Source organism: Patagioenas fasciata, chromosome 2, assembly GCF_037038585.1.
Source record: "Patagioenas fasciata isolate bPatFas1 chromosome 2, bPatFas1.hap1, whole genome shotgun sequence".
Taxonomy (NCBI): domain Eukaryota; kingdom Metazoa; phylum Chordata; class Aves; order Columbiformes; family Columbidae; genus Patagioenas; species Patagioenas fasciata.
In genome coordinates, this window is record NC_092521.1 from 143,356,464 (window position 1) to 143,378,096 (window position 21,633).

Consider the following 21,633-nt stretch of genomic DNA (forward strand, 5'->3'; position numbering starts at 1 on the left):
TCGCAGCCGACTGCGGCAGAGCCCGTTCGCATCCCGGCGGGTCACTCTCCCGAAGGAAGTCTCTCAGGCCAGGGCGCGGGCAGAGAGCCGCGAGTTTCTCCTCCCGGCTTCGCGGCCGCTCGGGCAGCGTGCGTGTGTGAACGGGGAGCCCAGGGTGCCCCGGCAGCCGGCCGTCCCGAGCACTCCCCGCCTCCCGGCCCGTTAAACCGACCCGTGTAACGGGCACGGAGCCCCGCGGCAGCTCGCGGTGCAGGAAGGAGGGAGGGCGCTCCCGGCATCTCCCCTTCCCGCCGGCCACCCGCGCACCCCGCTGGGGGGAAGGCAGGCGGGGGTTGCTTGCCACGTCTGTCCGGCAGCCGGTTTCTCCCTTCCCTCGGGAGGAAGGATCGGGGAGGGGGGGAGCGGGCGACTGCCGAACTCCCCACGGCGCTCAGAAAGGCCAAGGGGGGGTGACAGGAGCTGCCTCTGAGGGCTGGCAGGGACAAGCCGCCCCTCACGGGGGACAGCGGACACCCGTCTTCTCTCCCCAGACGACTCTGCCCCGGGGACTGGGGTCAGGGGGCTGCAGTCACTTAGGGTCGCCCATCTCGGCCCCGCCAGCCTCTGAGAGGAGCTGACGTGGTCCCGCCGACCAAGCCAAGCGGTGGCCGCGGCCAGCCCCCCTCCCCGCCCAGGCGCTCCTCCGAGGCAGGCAGCCGGCCCCCTCCCGGGCCCCCTGTGCTCGCTGGAGGGAGTCCTGGGCAGAGGTAACGGCGGAGGCCAATGAGAGCCCCGCCCCAGAGCGGGCCCCCCCGCGGGGCGGAAGGGACGAGGAGGGCGCCGCGGATCGCCGTGCTTATTCCCTTTCCCTCCCCCAGCCCCTGGGTGTGGGTCGCCAGGCAGGCGGGTCCTGCTCAGACACACCAGCGAGTCGACACCGGCCTCCGCGCTGGCGGAGCAGCCGCGGCGGGGCGAGCCGGAGGGGCTGCCGGCAGCGGGGCCGGCGGGAGCAGCCGCCGCGCCGCCTCCTGCCCACTCCTCAGCGGAGGGAGTCCTTCTCTCCCATAGCCTTTGGGGAGATGCTGTGGGTTTATCCAGACCTTATTTGTAAGCTGCCCCCGGGGAGACGTGTACAGAAAGCGTGGGAAAGACGGGACGTGGGTGTCCGTCTGAGGGGGAAACCCCACGGAGGTTGTGTCCAAGAGGCAGCAGCCCGGTGCCGTGGTTCCACGCGTGTCAGGAAGAGCCCGCCGAACCCAGGCTGAACAGCCTGCTCGCAGCCGCCCCCACGAAAGGAACATCCCCTAGCTACCAAGAGTGCCGGTGAAATGGATAACCTGAGTGGCAATGCACGGAATTAAACTGCATCTGAAATTAAAGCTGTAGTTTGGCTGAAAAAAATATCAGCATTGTAAGACGGTGATCTTAACAAAATACGACTGACCACAAAATAGGAGCCCAACAGATGACAGATCGAAACGTTGTAATAAAAGTAAGTGTCAGAAACGATACACAAGTATTCTTTCAGATTGTGTCTTTCACGTGAATGGCATCAATTAAACCAAGTAGGATTTAAAATTAACTTGAGCAGCAAAGTTAACTACTTTGAAGTTTACACCAGCATAAACCTACAATAACTCAGTGAGCTTCGAACAAGTTGAAATAATGATTGAAATTAAGCCCAAAGAGTCCAAGAATGAGTATTTCCTGACACCTCTGCTTCCAGTATTCTTTTTAAACTTGTCCCTTGAAATCAATCATTCGACTCTATAGCCAGAGTTTTTCTTCATTTTGTCAAGTGAATTTTGACCTGCATCAGCAGAACATTTATTGCCTGCTTATAATAGTAATTAGACTCTTTTGAGTAAAAATATCTTATAATTGTTTGTACATAATGTCAGACACCTATTGTTTGCCTACTTTTTTTGAACGTTTTCAAGCAATGATAGCCCTTTTCTTCTAATGGAATACTCTGACGGTGCAAGAATGTGAACACTTGTCTCCTGACCAAACCAAACTAAACCACCATTCCCCTACATCCTACCCATGAATTTTCACACAGGAAAGACAAGCTACCACCCCAAATAAGGGAACCCTCCCGAAGACATGGATTTCCAGCTGCCACTGCTACCATAAAGCAAATGGCTGAGGGAGAGATGTAGCCAGAAGCTCAGCAACACACAAAACCTGTTAAGGTGATGTGAAACTACGGTTCCTAGGCTTCAACAGAGGTACATTCTTGGTGTGCTCCAGGCATTACAGGATTAGTGCATGTGGGTAAGGGTGGTCTTCATTAGAAAAAAAAAAAAAAAAACAAAAAAGAGGAGATACAGAATAATGATTAATTGGTATGCCTCTTTTCCCATATCTACAGGTCTCTCTTCAACAAACCACTCTGCTGAAAAACCCATATCTGTAGTTCTCTAGGACCAGCAACTTTGACATAAGTCTCAGATGTATTCCTGACCTTTGGAATCTGTCGAGCCATTGGACATTTTCTTTGCTAACATTCATTATAGTCTTTTCCCATATTTTGAGGAAAGATGAGGAAGGAAAAAGAGGAATTTCTTTCTCTCTCTACTGTCAGCCCTAATTCAAGCCGCACCAAATTATTTTAGTGACAAAGGCCTATTAAGTTGATTGTCCTGCAAAGTATTTTTGTCATACAGATACTGTCACAGCTTCTCTTTGGAAGGTAGGCTACGGTGCTCATTTACTCTATCTAAGCGTGCAAAAGAAATCTTATCAAGTTTGAGAAAAAAACAATATATTTCAAAAAAACCCAGAATACTCAGTGAATTTGGATCTACAGTGTGAACTCAGAAAATATATTTTCCTTAAAATGCAATTATTACAAATGATTGCTACTGTGCAAATATCTTTACTACAAAGGGCCTCCTAAATTGACAGAAGTAACATGACAGCTTTTGAAATCATTAACATACCAGAAGTGATCTGATCAACCAGCTTTAACAAGGAAACACCTAAGAACTCATTTTCACTTTGGATCACATATATTTAAAGGAAATATTTCACATTGAGGCCAGTAATGCCTATGGCACAATTTAAACCGAAACTGATGATAAGAAAAAATAACCTCTGGAAAATTTGTTGTTATGGCAAGCTTTGAAAGAGATGAGTTTTCAAGTGATGTCAAAGCAGATTTATTTCTCGTAATTTTGAACAATTCATTAGAATGCAGGTCTAAAATTCTGAAAAATAAAACTTTTTAAAATATGAACACCAGGAAGCATTTGCCTTGCCTACTCCTTCAAAACTTATCAGCCAACAATTGAGCCGTTATCCAGTCAAATGGTTTAATACTGCCTGACCACTACCATATTACAAAAAAACACAGAGCAATGACAGAGTTTGCAGAAAGATCTGCATGTCTTTAGGCTGTCTCCAGATCTCATACCCCACAGTGGATAACTGGGTGTGGTGTGCTCTCAGATCCTAGCTCTCCTCAGGCTGATATTAATGGGAAAGCCACAGTATTTGTGGTTGGTGCAAATAGTTACTGATTTCTTTACATCTATTCCAACACAAAGCTTCACACATTTCTTCAGATGATGGATGTGTGCCCAAGAGCGTAGCAGTAAAGGATAAGCAATGAAGCTGCATAAGGGAAGAGGTTTCCCGATGGAAGTCCTTTGAGTACTGGGGCTGGCTAAGTGACACGATCTGGCTTTAGCCTTTCTTTTGTAGGATATGTAGACACATGAGGATCTATATGATTTAATGCAGCACTAAGCTGAATCCTGTGTAGATTCTACTTGGTGTAGACATACCCGCTTGATTAGGGCTAGGTTTCATGAAACTGCTTGTGATTCTGCACTTCTCATCTTAGCTTGCTTATAGTCAGCATATTTTTTCTGAATAACAAGGAGACCAGCATGATACTTTGCCTGTGGAGAAAATGCAGAAACAGGACAACATATCCCCATCACTACAATTAATTGTTTCACATTTGCTGTTTTCTTCCTGGCTGCTTAGTTAAACAAATAAACAAACAAACAAATAAATAAACACTTGTGCTACTCTTTCATAGGAAAATTCTGAGGAGAGACAAGAGAGTGCAAGGAACTTCCACCAGTTTTTTGCACCCTGTGTTGGAGGGCCCATTATGTTAAACTACTGTGGTCAGGACACTGTTCCCATGTAGGACTAAAGGTATACAGAGATATAAGAGCATGGCACAGGTAAAGAGAGTAATGACTTGGCTTGTGCATGGATCATAATTTAAAGGGAGTCTGTAGAGTGCCAGTAAACAGTGTGGAAGCAGGAATATTGTTCCTTGTGTGAACAGCTCATAGCCATTGACTGATGTTAATACTTCTTTGACATTTTAAGACAATTCTTTCAGAATCACTTAAAGCGGCTTTTGAGAAGTAGTCCAGCAAATTGACTTTCAATGAGAAACAAACAGGTTCTATGTGAACAGCTATGGCAGCTGCTTCCTTTAGTTCCTGCTCCCCAGTGGCTGTGTACACTTGAAATAAATCATCATTCATTATTCTCAGCAGGAGCAATGGTCTTGGTTTCTCAAAAAGGAACAACTGATAGGCAGAGACCAGCTCAGGAGCCCCTGAGATTGTGCTGTTGAAGGAATCAGTAGACAAATTTAATGGAAAAATTTCCTTGATTATACATAAGTAAAAAGAAAAAAGAGGATTGCTTAAGGCTGTTTCACTGAAGCTGAGATGTCTAGTTATCCTTCTCAAATGTGGTAAACTTCTGCAGTGGCAGTCAGTGAGTTTTCTGTGTGGCGCTTAATTTTTAAAGCATATGTAGTTTTTAATTTTTTTTCCACTTTTTTTTTGTCCCTTAAAGATTACACATTTGGGAATCGAGGAGGTCAAAACAAAGGTTTAGTCCACGTATTAATAGAGGCTCACTTGTTCATTACTGGAGCCAAACCAATTTATCAAGTTTAAGTAAATTCAGAACACATAGACTACTTTTAAGATAGTTATCAACTGAATCTATTGGTCTATGACACTGGAAGTCATCCAATAAAATAATGCTATGTGGCAGAATGCAAACTTCCCTCTCTCCTCCTCCATTCCTTCGACATAGAAGGAGCAGACAATCTCCCTCTCTTTCTGCTGCTTGAGGCCAGCAGCTTCTTTTGTTTGGCCCTAGAGCCCCTGGCCAGGGCTGTTAAGAGAGAGAAGAGGGAGTGCTGATGCGCCAGGGAGCTGCTGGGCGCCCACGGCCAGTGTGGGGGACGTTTGGAAGCTTCAGGGGCACCCCACAGCCAGTGTGGGGGTGCAGAGAAGCTTCTGGAATGCCTACAGTCAGATCTGATCAGCCTATAAAAAATGGGATTCTCGTTGAGACTCCACCCCTTGCACGCGATCTCTTGGAGTTACAAGCTTAGCCACTGCTGTCCAGAACTACCACCTCCCCCCCTCCTGGGATGGAGACTCCGCTTGCCTTGCCACCACGTGTGTGAGTAAAATTTCTCCTCACAGGATTGCGAGTGTATTTATACTTCCCGTGCACATTTGCACGCGTACTTTCCGTGCTCAATACGAGCACGTGTATAAATTAATCCTCGCAGAATCATGAGTGTGTTTTCCTCCCGTGCTTCCACATAAGCACATGTAATATTCCGTGCACATTTGCACGTGTATTTCTCCTCGCAGGATTGCAAGTGTATTATAAATTTACCCTTTCAGGATCGCGAGTGTACACTTTCTGTACTCAATATGAGTATGTGTATCCCTTTGAAATAATCCCACACTGTGTTCAGGCAAGTGCGTACTCTTCCTGGACTCAGGGATGGCTCGGGCATTGGTTTTGGTGAAGTCATGTGCATGCACTCTGTGGACCTCCTGTTGTATTAGTTACTACTCCTTAATAATTTTCCTCAACTGATATCCGAACCTGTATTCAAGTCACTTTTGGAGTGCTAAAACCCTGTTTCTCACCAGCTTAATAAAAGTTGTTTTGGATCCTGTTGTCCCTTAAACTAACCTCGGGGTGCCTCCGTGACATGCTATTATTAATATGCTGGATTACTTTACATCTGAAAGCTAATTTTAAAACTAAATTTTTAAAACCATTTAGACTTCACCTCCATTCCATGTAATAAAGTGATAAGTCTGCACAGCTGTTATAGACAGTCCTCCACACCGGCTCTGGTTCTGTTCTCACCCAGTTAATGGAATGGAAACTCCCATTGACTTCAATAGTAGGAGAGCCAGGCCAGTATTCTCTATAGTTGTAAATCTCACAAGCTCAAAAAATCTCACAATTATTTAAGCCAAATCACAGAATTCTGGACTTTTTTTCTGCTTTCAACATTTCCTCCCCCGCCCGCATTCTATTTGCCAACATTAGAATTTTGGCTTAAGGCACACTAGATTGTCATTCAAAAAAAGAAGGCAAGGTACAATTCAGGCAGGTGGTCCTTTTAATATGATCATCAGTCTCAGTAAATTCTAGTGAAAGCAAATTAAAGTAATGCTGATGAGAATACTTTTTCAATATGAACACAAATATTAATGGATGTGTGTAGGCAGGCTCTAAATAATGTGTAAGTCTGCTGTGGCAGTATGTTCTGGTATACCAACTTGTACCACTGTTAATCAGCATATTGGTGAAATGGAGGTCAAATAACTATTAAAAGCATTCCATAGCATCTTCGTGGCATAGCACTATGAAGTGACAGCTACAGACCCTCAGGTCCTGGGGACTTTCAGAATTTTAGTTCATTGACAGAGAAAATAAAAATGCAAATGCAATGAACATCACTTGTAGTGAATCTGTATCCATTCCTTCACATTCTCAGCAGGCTTGGGAGTGATAAAGTCAAGGACTCAGAAGTACATGTATAAAATAAGCACTAAAAATGTAAAAGAGAGAGATCTGTGGAGTAATTGAAAATAAGCAAACATGATCATGGGTTGTATTTGTTTTGTGTGAAAATGTATTTGCACAGAAGGTTGTGGAATGTATCATATAAAGCACCAGTTATTATTTGATACAGTTATTATAGAAATCAAAACTGGATGAGCAATTTACAGGATAATGCCAAATCATTGGTACCTTGACTTGAAATTAACGACTGAAATTAACTGCTGCACAATTAGAATAATAATAAAAAAAAAAACACAACAAAAAAACAAACAACAAAAAACCAAAACCACAAAACAACAAAAGAATCCACAAATGGAAATGTTTATAGCAGGTGGAAAAATAATCAGTCATTTTGTTTGTTTCAGGTCTTGAGTTTCAATTAATACAGTGAAAAATGGTAGTTTTCTGTATTAGGTGATAATTTCCAGCTACAACAAAAAGTACATAACTGATGATTTAATGGAAAGAAATCGGTGTCAATGAAAGGAGCACCTTCAACCTGATCCTTCATTATATTGATACCATTTGATATGCATGTTGACAGTCGAAAAAAAGCAGCAGTGCAAGTAAAAGCTTGTTTCAGACACCGCACGTGGCTGATGCTACCTTCTGAAGCAGCTGAACTCCCACAGGCAGTGGGTGTAGTTTTCAAATGCGTCTTTGAAAAATGAGGCAGCATGCAGGTATCAGTAAGATTCAGAAACAACATTGCCCTGTCAGTCCAGGCTTTTCCATGACTTCAACACTTTTCACCCCTTGTCATCCTGCAGAGTAAAAAAAAAACATTCTGCAAAGGCCTCAAAAGCTTTCAGTTCCTACAGCAGGACGGGTGTCTGTTCTGCTTCATGTGTAGTTAAACCCCCTAATTCTGGAGGGAGGATGCAGAGGAAATCATCTGCGTGATGATTGCTTTCAGATGTTCTTCCCACAACTTTCTGCCTCCCGTTTGCTGAGAAGATAAACAAGATCTCCTGTTGTATACTAGGGAAAAAATCTCGGGGCATCTGAGTGCCAGGGCTCATGGCATGTGCTCATGTCACACAGGAGCAAATGTGGAACCTCTGCAGATGCAGTCACTCATGTAAGGCCTGAGTGCAGTATCTTGCTGTGTCCCAGAGTTACTTGTACACCACAGTGTTTCTATTTTTAACTGTAGAAATGATGAATGGCATGCGGTATGGTGCTGTTTCTCCCTATAAGCATTTTTAAAGCTGTTTGTGCTTTGTTTAAAACATTAAATAGTGATTAATAGGTAATTGTTCATTGTAATAGCATGTAGTTTTGTAAAAACCCCAGGTGATTCCATGAGTGGTGTAACCAATAGACAATACAGATAGATGTAGGATGCATCCTAAATTCCTCATCTCCTCTCTTCTCCCAGCTTACCCTCCCACATCTGCTACATCCACGCCCTCTCAGCAGGCCCAGCCCCTCCTGTGCAGTTATCCACTGGGCAAAAAACAGCCCACGCTGGGCTGGTCCCAGGCAGGCCAGCGTCCTTTGCCAGGTGGCCCACTGGCAGGCCAGGCTGGACTGGCTCTGACTCCCACTGCAGCCTTTTCTTCCTGGAGTTGCTGCTTCCAGGTTTTTCCCTCTGCCTACCTGTCAGTTTCATGAAAATTGCTGAATCTTAGTTATCTTTGTGTTTTTTCCCTCACTTCCATGGAAGTGGGCTACAAGGTTAGGAGTTACAGGGGATGCAACAGGCAGGCAAATAGAGTGCAGGTGTTCTCTTACTGAGGTCTGTTGTACCTTCAGACCAAAAATATGTTTGCTGAATGTTGTTGACACTCTTCAGCACAAAGTACCTTCTTAGTATTAACTGTTCTTGCTAATAAATACTGCTAATGGATAAAGAGTGGTAGCTCTCCATTCTCTCTCCTGCACTGTTTTCCACTCTTTGAAAATGTTTGCTCATCCTTGATTTGGTCTACATGGGCTTGTGAGATGAGGAGCACCCTTGCTCTAACAGTGTACGCTACTATTTTTTTCACAGAATGATATTTTCCCATATTTCAATATTTGAAACATTAGGCAATAAATCAGTGGACTCATTGACGCTCCAGAAAGGGTGAATTGAAAGTGGGAGTTGAGGCTTGTAGTTGCTGCACTGTAAGAAGTACTAAGAATATTTTAATAAAATACTACCTCTCCTAGGGTGGGGTTTTTTTTGTTGTTGTTTTCTTTTTTTTGTTTTTTGTTTGTTTTTAGTGTGTGCTATTGGTCACTGTCAGAGATAAAACACTGTGCTAGATGTACCTTCGATGTGATCACACAGAGCAGCTCCTGGGTTCCAAAGCGCTTATGAAACAAAAAACCTCCCACAGTATTGAAAGCAAGCTGCATTCTTTCAAAAGCTTGATCATATCCATTTATTTTCTATAACTCTTGTCAGTATTGAGCCTGTGTATTTAAAATAATTTTAATTTCCTATGTAGTTTGCAGATTCAAAGTTTGCTTTATTTCTTCTCAGTCTTCCTTGCAAAAAGTCTGTAGCTTAGAATATACCTGCCATGGTCATTGAAAAATTAAATGGAAAACTAATGTAGCTGGCAAGTATACCCATGTGACTCTGAGAAAGCTAGGAATATGTCTGCAGAATCCATGTTACTGAGCAGGAGGTACATGAGAATAGTTCAACTGTCTAAACTTGACCTGATTTTGCTAAGCAGACAGAGAAAAATATTTTCATTTGTAAATTTCTTTTTATTTTGTGACATGAAATTAGATACTTGGTGGTGGATATGGATAAGATTCGGACAGAAGACCTCCAGATGAAAAATGCATGTACAAATGTCTGCTGTCTTACAAATGATACTATATTTTGATAGTTGCTCCTTTATTATCATGTAAGAAATTACAAAAAGAATGGTTAAGAACTGGGATGTCTTGGTGAAATTTCTGTGTGCATGTGGGCCTCAGTCCTAAAACATTGGAGAATCTCAGTGGGTCCACCTCAGGAAGCCCAACAGATTGTGTCTCAGGAGCAGCACTGGGAACTTAGCACGGTCCTCAGTGGGATGGGTGCTATGGTGCCCTATAGGAAAGGCAGTGGTGTAGAGCAGGGCTATACCATGATGGAGTAAGCTGTCCTGCTCTGAGGTGACCACAGGCAGTGCATAGAAGTGAGTGCCATGGTGCAAGGCTCCAGGGCAGGAGCTGTGTGGATTCTCTGATGAGAGTGCAATGACCTCTCATCACAGGTTAATTTGGGGCTGCAACCTCAGTAGGCTGGGTAGCCTCAGGAGTTGTGATTCAGCACCTGCTCGGCCTCCCCTGCAGCCATCACAGGACTGAGACCACAGGCTGCAATTACACCGGAGATTATTGAAATTAAAAACAAAAATGTTTTTTCAAAATCTTTGTACTGAAAAAGTCTCACAGAATGCAAAAGGGACAAGCCAACAAAGGGTTAAGGTGTTTCCAAAACAAAGCAGACTGGCTCATTAAGTGAGTAATTACAATTTAACAGGTGTTTGGCTTTTGGAAAGGCTACTCTGAAAGGTTTGCAACCACAGAGGATGGTTTCTCAGTGTTATAAAATTGCTGTAGACACCCAGTGGAGGGGTGGCCGGTCATTCCCATCACAGTGCCCTAAAATGCATGAGAGCAAAGCAAGCTAGATTCAAGCCTGATTCAAGCTGCCTTCTATATGGCTGAATTGCAAATGAGATTGAAATATTACTGTTTATGAGAGAACACACAGATATATCCATTCTTATGCTATATCCCTAGCATAATCTGGACTGTGGATTATGCAGCCAGCTGAAGCCAAACTCTCTCTTAGCCATCAAATCACGTACTATTCTCATGAAGTGATATTTTTGCTGCAAGTGAAATGTTCCTTCCTCTATGAAACCAAAGACATTCAAATGAAGGCAGCTTTTCTGAGCGCTGCTGTGTACTACTGGTGATACAGCCTGTGTGTGTGTCCTCCAGACTTGGTTTATAAACTTCATCTTGGTTTAAATGCTGTTAGGAATTATTGTGTGAAGCTATTTACATTCAAATAGAGAATGTGAGAAAGTCACGTGAGGCTTAGTTCATTATTTTCTGTACTAAATACTCATGCTTTTTTCTCTAATTTTAAATGTTGAGACAGTCTGTGCTCTCATTGGTGCTCAAAATCTAGCTCCACATTGCCAGCATCAGCCGTGTCCAAGCGCCAAAGGCCTTTGCAGTCTTTGTACATATACAGGCACATCAGCATCGTCAGTCTTGCAATCTCTAATATTCTAATATTCTAAAATACTAATCCAAATATTCTAATTTCTTGTACTCTTAAGAATTTAATGCTTTTAGCTTGGTTAGATTCAGGCCTCATCATATTTCTGCCTCCTCAGGTCAGGACATGATTTGCTTGTTCATCACATGCAAACTCCAACCTCACTGAACAGATATTGATCATCAGAGGAGTCTGAGTAGTAACAAAGAGAAAAGCGAACTGCATCAGAAAATGTGTATCGCAGCTTGTACAAGCGTTCTCTTTTTTCCTTTGCTCTGGGTTCATTTAATTTTCCTTAGCTGCTTCCAAATCCATAACTTACCCTGCAACTTAGTGTTGCCACATTCCAGATGATTTCTGACTGGAGATGCCCAACTGAGTTTTTATTGCTTGGTTTCCACACTCTCATATTTCTCAGCTCTTTCTAAGCTGCTGGAACCTCTGCCCCTGTTGCAGGGAAGAACTCTACTGAATGGGAACACACAAGCTTGCTGTCACTTTCATGCACAAAGCTGAGTTTGGGATCAGAGGGATGACATTCTTGATGTGCATACAGTATCAGCTGTGAAGACTTTTTTTGAAGTGAATTTCACCATACAACTCATAGTATCTTAGTACTTCCTGAAACAGCAATAGGGAAGCAGTGGGCTTGCTTCTATTTTAAATCAACAGGAAAACTATGTGGAAACTGAGCCATTCTGCCTGATGACAAGGATTAATTTGTTCCTGTGAAATTCTCATGGTTCACAAACCTGACTTAAAAAATTGGTTAGTATTAAGACTAGTGTAGTTTCCTCTCATCTGTGTTGTAGGAAATACAGGAGGAAAGAGTTCAACAGAAATAGATGACTCACAATTAGAAAACCAAAACCAAAACATAACAAAAAAAACCCAACCCAAACAACAAACTATTTCTTTAGCTAAAAGAAATAGAATTATTTTATCCTAAGAACAGTTTTTTGACTGATGTTTGCTGATGATATCCAGAGCAACACCTTTCATCTGCTATAGGAGACATGCTGAATTGTAGATTTTATGTAATAGGCAACAAATCCATCACACATCAGGTAATGTATTGATTTGTAAGCAAAGTAAAAACATGAACCATTCATATTTAGTGTCATGGGACAGAGACCACAAAGCCAGGTTGATAGGATTAGATTATAGGCTTTTATCCAGTGCGCTGATTTTGGATAAGGCACAGAGCTACATCAATCCAGTTTTGATCTGCTGGTGCATTCATGGGAATTAGGACTATAAAAGATGAGTTTGAGTTTTCTCTCCCTTGTGAGCCTCTGTTTCTGCAGCCTTGGTGCATTTGATTGACTTTTTTCAACAACAACAACTAGGGAAGTGAGGAGAAAAAAGGAATCAAAGGGGTTTGAGAGCAATGCTTCGGGCTCTTACAAGGAAACTCTGTTCAGTAACTAGCTTGGAAGAACTGATACCATGACTTGGTGAGCAGCTAGATTTTCTCATTTTAATCCAAAATACAGGATGAATGCCTGGGAACTAGTAAGATTTTAGGATTTCATTTGGTAAAGAAGAAAACATGTTGTAAATGAATTCCTACACTGCTGCACTTCAGTCCTTAAGTTTGCTCTCTCTCTTCAAAGGTTTTTGTCAGGAATAGCATCTCAAGAATAAGGGAAAGAGTATACTTTGACCTCAAACATTCCAGGTTCTGATGAGTTCTGTATCAAAAATTTCAAAGCAAACTTCTTATCATTGAAAGGTTGCCAAAAAGCAAAACACATTGCAAGGGATATCCCATATTCAGTGGATACAATTCTGTCTTGTAATTGCTGGCCTTTGTTTCTGAACTAACTGATGGGGATATCTCAGACATGGTGAGGTGGGAAACCCTTTCTTCTGGAACTGTCAATGAAGATGCCAGACAGGCATTAGCCTGCCTATGGAAACTGTTAGGACACTGAGAGGAGGTAGCAAGTATCTGTGGTAAAAACAGGAATATGTGACAAAACCCAACCATCTCCAACTACATCCTAGTCTAATTTCCTTCTCCAGACTGTTGACTGAAAATTATTTTTACTTAGTCATCCTTACCCTTAATATCTTCTTTTTTTGTCCACAACTAACCTCTTTTCCTACACCTACAATCCTGTTTCTACCAGCAAGATTTTCTCAGTTCTGCTTTCTTTGTCTTCTAGGTTCTTTGCTTGTATACAGAACTGCATTTGACAGTTGCAGAGTTGCTCATTAAAGCATTTTTCATCACCTGGAGCCACTGAATTGCTAGGTAACCTCTGGCAATTTGCCTCCTGGGTCCTTGTTTCTCCCCCTGCACAATGCCTGTAAGACCCTTCATTTACATGACTTACAGACATGTGATGCATGCTAATGATTTCATGCTGGCATAGGTCTTTGAAGATAGAAGTTCAACCATAGTGCTAAATATTCTTCCTTTAGTCAGGCCTGCCTTTATTTCAGATGACACAGAAATGTTTATGTTTTTGCACAAGCAGAGCTCTGATGCCAGTCTGAACCTTTAGTGCTGAGTCTATTCACTCGGCTCTAGCTACAGAATCACAGAATCACAGAATGGCTGGGGTTGGAAGGGACCTCTGGAGATCATCTAGTTCAACCCACCTGCTAAAGCAGGTTCACCTACAGCAGATTGCAGAGGAATGTGTCCAGGTAGGTTTTGAATGTCTGCAGAGAAAGAGACTCCACAACCTCTCTGGGCAGCCCATTCCAGTGCTCTGGCAAACCTGGGCACTACATCTCTCCAAGTCATTAATACTTCAAGAACTATCTTTCAGTCATCAGTTGTACACTTCTGTTAGACTGCTTACCATTGTTGTATATTATCCTTGAATATAATATTTATATTTCCACCAAGGAGAATGTTAAGTCTTATTTATTACCGAGTTGGTATAATGATGAGAGAGATTGGGAAATGACATTCTCAGTACCTGAATTCAATAGTGGACATAATTCAGCTTTTCAGTCTTCTTTGTGCTAGGAAGGTGTCTGCAGAGGCTATCTGGCCATTAAAATGCCACATGAAGATGTTGTCTTGATGGCCAGCTCTAGGTTATTCAACTCTAAAGATATTTTAGAGGGAATTTTGTGGCTGATGGTGATTCTGAGAGCCTGAGAGCTTTGAACCTCAGCAAGGTGGTGGTGTTCTAGCTATTTTTTTTTCACTTCTAACATATATTTCTCAATGAGTTAGCAGAAATGGATTATGTTGTTGATTTACTAGTCAAGTAAAGCTGTAAAGGAACCAGAACGAACAGGAAGCCCTTGTCTTCAAGCCCTAATTTGAACAATACGTGTGTTTACATCGAGACAGCTAACACCTATTTTGCTGTATGATCATGCTGATCAGAGATTTGCAGAAGTCTATCGGGTAGGCAGAATGTAAACACATCATGCGGTGTGTTGTATGGGAAAGACTGTGGTGGGGAATGAGAGGAGCTGTACTAGAAGACAGAGCTGGATTTGCAGGGAGTGGGTGCAAACACTGTAGAGAAATGGGAACCACTTTACACTGGATATCTGGATTATTCTGTATGAGCTTCTTAACACAACGGGGTCTAAATAGCTGATAACAGAGAGCTGCAGGAACATGAAGTGGGTCAGCTTGCTCCAGCCCGTATAGAAGATTCTTCACTTTTTTTTTTCAATGAGCTCTTTTATTTCCCTGCTATGAGGTATTAGAACAGTTTATTTTCCATACTGTGTGCCCTTTGATGGCAGATGAAGCATACACCATTCCTTGGAATAGTCTGTAGTCACACTGGTTGGCAAAAGAAACACAGAGCCCCATCAGTCTTCACAAGTCTTTGTATACAATGCAACCATGAAGAAAGATGTTAACTGCTGTGTACACGTGGTTTGACAAAGATCTGACACCAGCTGAGCTGCAACCAGTGTCTCTGAGTATGATGAAGAAATCTGTAACAAACATGAGAAAATGAGATGATTGCCTTATCTCTGTTCCCTTACGGGATAATGTAAATTGTATTACCTTGCAGTTTCCATGAACTGTGTGCACATAGAATATAATACAAGCAGTTGGTATGTAAACATCTTAAACCACTGTTTTGATCGTGTTGTATGGATTGATACCTGTGTCCATCTAAAACTGTGTAGCCATGGAAGCTTGTTGTGCTCTTTATGAGACAGAGGACCTAAATCTGTACTTCATGAAACTGTTTGATAAGTAAACACACATTAATCTTAATGAGATGATGGTTTTGTAGTAATATCAATAACTGAATAATACTCCCTGTTTTCTGTTGGTATTTATATGTAGTGGTCAGTCTGTTTTTTGAACTGGTTGGAGGCTAATTTTTGATGGATTGGTCCCAAAATCTGTTTTAAAAAAAAGAAAAATTAAAGCTGGAGTGAAAAAGTGGGAGTTCTTCATAGCCAGTTCTGCACCAACTTGTGTCCCTCCGAGAGTGTAATTAGGAAATCTAGGAAAGAACCCAGGTTCAGTCCTCATGTGTCATACAGGAGCTGTTGCCTAAAGTTATGGCTTTGTTTGGACTGAGCACCCTGTGCTCAAGGAGCTACCTTCTTTTTCCTGAGCAGATTAGGTAGAGTGAAACTTTTGACAAGTTGGCTGGTGTTTTAAAGCGGCAGAGAAGTCATGAGTCAGAATAGACCTAAGGAATGTTTTCCAACCCAAATAGTTTATTTAAGTACAGTACAGTCTGCAGAATGGGGGCAGGGAGGGAGACGGGACTCGGACATTCTTGTGATTTCAGTTGAAATTTTCCGGGTCTTGGGGAGGAGTTATTTTTCTTAACCCTCTCAATAAAAGTTAAATATCTGAATAGCTACCGTCAGTGCCAGAGACAATGCATCTTTTTTCTGACTATAACAAGATGATCTATATTTTCATGGAGATCAGAGAAGGAGAAAAAGACACAATAAGAATAACTGACATCAGTTTTCTGAAAGGTAATGGAAAAGCTTCCCTCATTTACAGTAGTTTTAATATGGCATAACTAGTAAACCAAGTGAAATTTCTTTAGAGTGCCACTAGTTTGAAAACAAAAGTTACCTATACCTTTGGATATTCCTTTACATTTGCTGATGTCTATGTTAGTAGATTAATACTGTAATTGACTACTCCATGAATTCCACCATAAAACTCAGCATGTAAATCACAGCAAATGTGTAGCATCTGATGACGTGCGCTACTGCCAGCTACCTATATATTTACAGTAGCATATACACAGTGGTATACTGGCACAGGGGTTTTTTTGCTTTCTATTCCTTTCTCCTTCCTAACCTCCACTATTACAAAACCCCCCACCCAAAACAGCCTTGTCTGGCTTTTGTTTCCACTGTGCTCCAGGGAGCTGCTGTAAACTATTTTGTGGTTTGCCTTGATGCAGTGCAGCTGTTGGGAAGGACAGTATCTCTCCAGCCCTCCAAATGCTCTTTATAGCTGCAACCGTTTCCTCCTCCTTCCTCTTGCTGAAACTGCTTGCAACTCCTTGACTTCAGTATTCAGGCAGAGAAAGTTCATTCTGAGTATTCTCCTTATTCTGAAGTGTTGGGGATGGGGGGAGACAAGCAACTATGAACCACTGGCTGCTGTGTAAAAGATAGTTGTTGCTGACAGCAAATAATCGTGTTTAAAGCACTTTTTTCTTTCATGCAGCTGTTCAGAAGAAGAGAAGAAGCATTAGTCTCAGAGGAAGTCTGAGCAGAAATGGTCAGCACTATGCCTGGGTTTACCTGAGAGGTAAGGGGCTTGAAATAACACAGGGGTGAATTACCTGCTTTGCTAGAATCCACTTTTGACAATATAACATTTCAGTTTTCCTGCTCCTTTAGTTCTCATCAGTGCTGTGCAGCATTTCGCAGGCAGTTAACTCATGGCATAGAAACATGGACTTCAAAGTTGAAAGCTCAGAGAAGGGCACACCCTTTGGTCAGCATAATGACCATTTACCTTTCAGTGAAATCCACATGACTCATGCTTTTTTAACCAGACAAATTAAAGAGCTAAATATATCTGTTACTGTGAGATATGTATGAAAGGCAGCTGGGAAGGACTGTTTCAACCTTAGTCTCTCTCTGATCATGGCATCTATAAGTCATCTCTTATTTAAATGAAATGTCCAGTGAAACTCTCATTTTAGACTTCAGTGCCAATTTATTCAGAGTAATTGCATTGCATGCACTGCACTTCTTGGATGTTGAATCACCTGACTCCAGGACCTGCAAACAAAGGAAAATACAAAATGTTTTTAGAATTGGGTTTAAATTATGAAATTGTAAAGTGCCTTGGTGTGTGTGCACTGACAGTAATCAGTTTAACTGAAACTCACTGACAGTTCTTATTACTTCAGATCCTATAGTTGGGGTAGGGTCACTCCTAGAGAGATTATGATACAAGACTTTAACCCTTTTAACTTCCCTGCCTTGCTGTTCTTGGAAAGATCTAAACTCTCTGTGCCAGCAGAGCATAGCCCAAATTACCTTGATTGATAATGAAAAAAGTATATATCCTCCATTTTTTACTGCCTCCCTGCATAATCTTGTGCATGTGAAAAAAAAAAAAAAACAACAAATATTTTATCTGGTAAAATATCAGAAATGCTTAATTCTCCAGAAAATTTGTTTCAGCACTTCGATAGGGCTGGACATAGCTTTATTTCACGAAGGCTGGCTTTTAATACAGATGAAGGTTTATTGCTGAGATGCAAATTATTTTAAATTGCTTGGGAAATTGCTTGAATGGGCCCCCTCTTTTAGTTGCATTACATATTAGATAATGTTGTTTCCTTTTCACTTTTTATTAGTCTGAAGCATATACTGTTAGATTGTAACTACCACCAAGCAGACTGAAAAGCATACCAAGAATGTTTCAATTTCAAATGAAGAACATGGTCAGAAACAACTATCCGTAGCCCATGGATGCTGTAGTACAGACGCTGAAGAGAAACGAGCCCTGAAAAGATTGTTCTGATTCCTACCAGCATGATCTCGGAGTTCTTTGGAGGCAGTTGCTCAGAAAAGTGACTTGGAAGTATAAAGATGGGAGAGAAAAGACAAGGAAATACTTTTGTAAGAAATCCTACCAATCCTAAAAGGACTGTGGCAAAGTTTCCTTGAAATTCCTCTGTCTGAGAACCGGAGCCCTGGTTTGGACTACTTACTGCTGAGCCACGTTTGCTGTGTCTTAAAGAGAGAGCTGGAGAGCGATAGCGTGATTTGTTCCAGCTATGTGGCACTGCTGCTGTTGCTGCAATAGGATTCCTTCATCATTACGTTTCTTCTCTCAGGCTCCGTGGGCAGTTCAGCTCTCAGAATCTATGCTTAAAGTTATGAGGTCTCATAAAAAAAATAAGGAGAAAAGCCTCCTTCTGCCCTTCCCCCCTCCTAGTCTGAAGAGAAAATATTTGCAGTAGCCACACAATTCCCATTGAGCAGACAGGATACTGTTGCATTAAATTAAGCAGAAAGCAGTCTCTGCCTGTCCCCATGATGGGCTGTAGGAGCTGCGATGCTGCGTGTGATACCTCGAAGGCACACAGCCAGCTCTGTGTCTGTTTGACCTGGGAAGTGAAGTTCCCTCAGGACCTGGGAAGAATTGGGTTCTGGGGACGATTCGCAGCTCACAGCAGGATGAGTGGGGGATTCCTGCTCTGGTTAATGGAGGAAAAGCTTGCCTGATTTTTTTTTTTTTTCCTCTCTCTCCCATATAGCAGCAGGATCCATAGACTGAAATTACATCCTGGACTTAACCTCCTGTATCTGTCTCCTTGGGACTGAGTAGTTGACTTGTCCTTATATTTTTTGCTGGCATGAGAGTTGCTGATGGATGTGCAGATTAACTCTTGCCATTCCTGCCTATTCCTGGGGCAGTGGTGATGCCTGAGAAGGGCTGGCCTATGTTTTATCATATGTCATACATGTGTACAAGCAGCAACATGTTTTAGTCTGTGTATATTAAAGATGAACTAAACACAAAATATGACTCTGTGAAAAACGAATAGTTTCTCTCTATGTTGTAGTTTGGTAAAAAGCTTTAAATGAACACATACTGAACTAGCTGTACCATAAATCTACAGGAGCTGATGTTTTCATAGAACAGTGAGATACTTGTAGAGCAATCATCTCTTCCTACAATTTTTTTTCAAAAAGAAGGAAGAAAATATTTTTTTCTGTGCAAATGCTTTTGGCAGGCAGGACTGCTTTAAAAATACCAGTCTATTATTCCTCTCATTCTAGTGAATATTTAAATTTTAGTTCAGTAATAACTGATGGTTATGTGTTTGCTTTGTAATTAGCTGCTTCCACACTACTGTAAGATTCCAAGAAAGCACAAAAATACACCACAGAATGTCTTTATGGATGACCAAATTAAAAATTATAAGTTACGAAACCAACTAAGATCTAAAATTTATTCATTTAATTAAAAAAAAAAAAAGAGTGAGTTTTCCAGTCTGTCTTGTTTGTTTTACAGATGATACTAGGAATATCTGACACAACATGTTACTACTTTCGCCTCTATGGGCCCATATAAGCTATCTGGATAAGTGGTATGAATGAGCTTTACTGCTCTTAGTGAGCTAATCTTTACAGAGTTTCTCTTGTTACGAGGGTGGGTTAAACAGTTCAGATAAATTGCAATGTTGGGCTAAAAACTGAATGCCTTACTGTTTCTGCAGTACCTAGATATTCTCTTTATGTGATGCTGCTCCTTTTCATGTGGTATCCATATCTGCGTATTTACAGTGTGAAGTATGGTAAGTTTAGTAGATTTTGAAGACAAACTATCTGAAGGACCCAGTGCTGTTCCTGCTTATGGTACAGTTGCATCTGATGGACTGAACTTGTTTGACGCCTCAACAGCTGCCAAAAAGGTGGTTTCATTCCCATGTGGTTCTGGCTGTGCAGTCCTTCTTTTGCCAGGTTGAGGTCACATCTAACTCTTTCGGGAAACAGCTCTGTTCACTAAAACAGCTGAACACCTCTGATTTTTATTTTTGTACTTGTTTTCTGGCAGTTTTGAAAGCTGAATTGCCTCACAAAGAAGTCAGACAAATTTTGGTCTGTAAAACTGTCCCTTTCAAGATCTGAGATCTCAGCTTCAGTCAGTTCACCATGTAAGTCTTCATCCTTGATATGAGGCCTAATTTGCATTCACAAAAATCAGACTACCAAATTATTAAATCATAGTCTGGGATTCCTTACTGGAATCACTATTTCTGAATGATCCCCATTTAATTTTACATATCCAAAGTCTAATACTTAATGTCACCTTCCTATCCCTTTGTTACTTCTGTTATATTAAAATTAACCAAAACCAACCTCTATTAAGAACTTATCTTTTGAGAAAAAATATGTTGTTGAGAACTTTTCCTTTCCATTCTTTCCAAACATAGTATGTCTTCCCAGTTCTTTCTAGGTCATCTGGAAATTTCTCTTGCCAAGTGTTGACTAGTTTTCAGTCCCTCTTTTGACTTCTTCCTAGACATAGAGAAATACAGTTGCAAACAAAGAAACAAAAACCAAAGAGAAGATGCTGAATCAGCTAATGAAATACATTATGCTGTGTTGGACTTAAAATGAAATTTGTCTAAGAGTTCCCTGAGTGGGTTGCCCTAGATCTGGTTTTTACTGTTTGCACCTTCAGCTCAGTTGATGGTAAATGCCAGAATGGAAGCACAGAATTAAGACAAAACACCCTTTTGTGCCTGGGCTCCTACTGCTCAAGGACCGGGCAGTCCCTGAACTTGTTTGCTGCAGCTGGCTCAACCATTATTTTCTGCAAAATGATGTAACTGCCGAACAGCAAAATAACCAGTGCTGAAACAGAGAATTACCAATTGTATTGGAAGTATGAATCCTCATCCATTATTTTCTCAGTAGTATTATACATCTATCCTACTCTTTGGCCTGTTATTCTTCTATGATTGTACTATGAGATGTATGTGATACTGGATTAAGCAGGGATGTTTGCAAATGGATCTAGAAAGTCTTCAGACTATGCTGATGAAGTAAAACTCTGTGCATCTACAGTATAGCTCAACTTTTGTTTCAAAACATCCCTGAACTCCTTATGCAATGAAGTTTCTATTTGAATTGCAACATCATAGAACACATACTGTACTAGATAGGTCTATACTTTCTATAGTCACAGGTGTCCATCCTGCTGAGTATGTAAGGCAAGCACCACGTCTGAGCTTCATACTGCCCAGCTTTAGAAAACTGCAATGTACATATCTACATTAGAAGTAGTCTTACAAGCTCCCTTTAGATAGAGAAAACAGGTGATCTAAGGATGTATAGTAACTCATCTGACCTACTTCAGACTCTTACTTTCAGATGAGATGAAAAGTATGAAAGTATGCATTTTTGTTCTTGACTGTAGATGGAACGTGGTAGGGGGGTCACTGTGGGCATGGTGACCTCAGCTACATTAGGTCTTCATGTGCTCAGATAAATCCCACCCTATTCGGGTTAGAGAAAATTCCCCTTTCACACATTTGTCTAAATTAGCTGCAGAAGCTGGCAGAATTCTGGCAGAAACAATTCCTGTTATATTTTTCTAAATAGTCCCC

General features: G+C 41.6%; 1 long non-coding RNA gene across 3 annotated transcripts; it reads left to right on the forward strand.

The window, feature by feature from the left end:
- Positions 1 to 798: 798 nt before the first annotated feature.
- Positions 799 to 19,997, forward strand: LOC139827284 (uncharacterized). 3 transcript variants are annotated; one of them, XR_011737747.1, is made up of 4 exons: positions 799 to 2,256; positions 2,354 to 5,433; positions 16,719 to 16,802; positions 17,866 to 19,997. It is a non-coding gene; the product is annotated as an uncharacterized lncRNA (long non-coding RNA). The 3 variants fall into 3 exon arrangements; XR_011737748.1 differs by having other exon boundaries at positions 799 to 2,210; XR_011737749.1 differs by lacking the exons at positions 799 to 2,256; positions 2,354 to 5,433 and adding an exon at positions 15,837 to 16,009 and having other exon boundaries at positions 17,866 to 19,934.
- Positions 19,998 to 21,633: the final 1,636 nt, after the last annotated feature.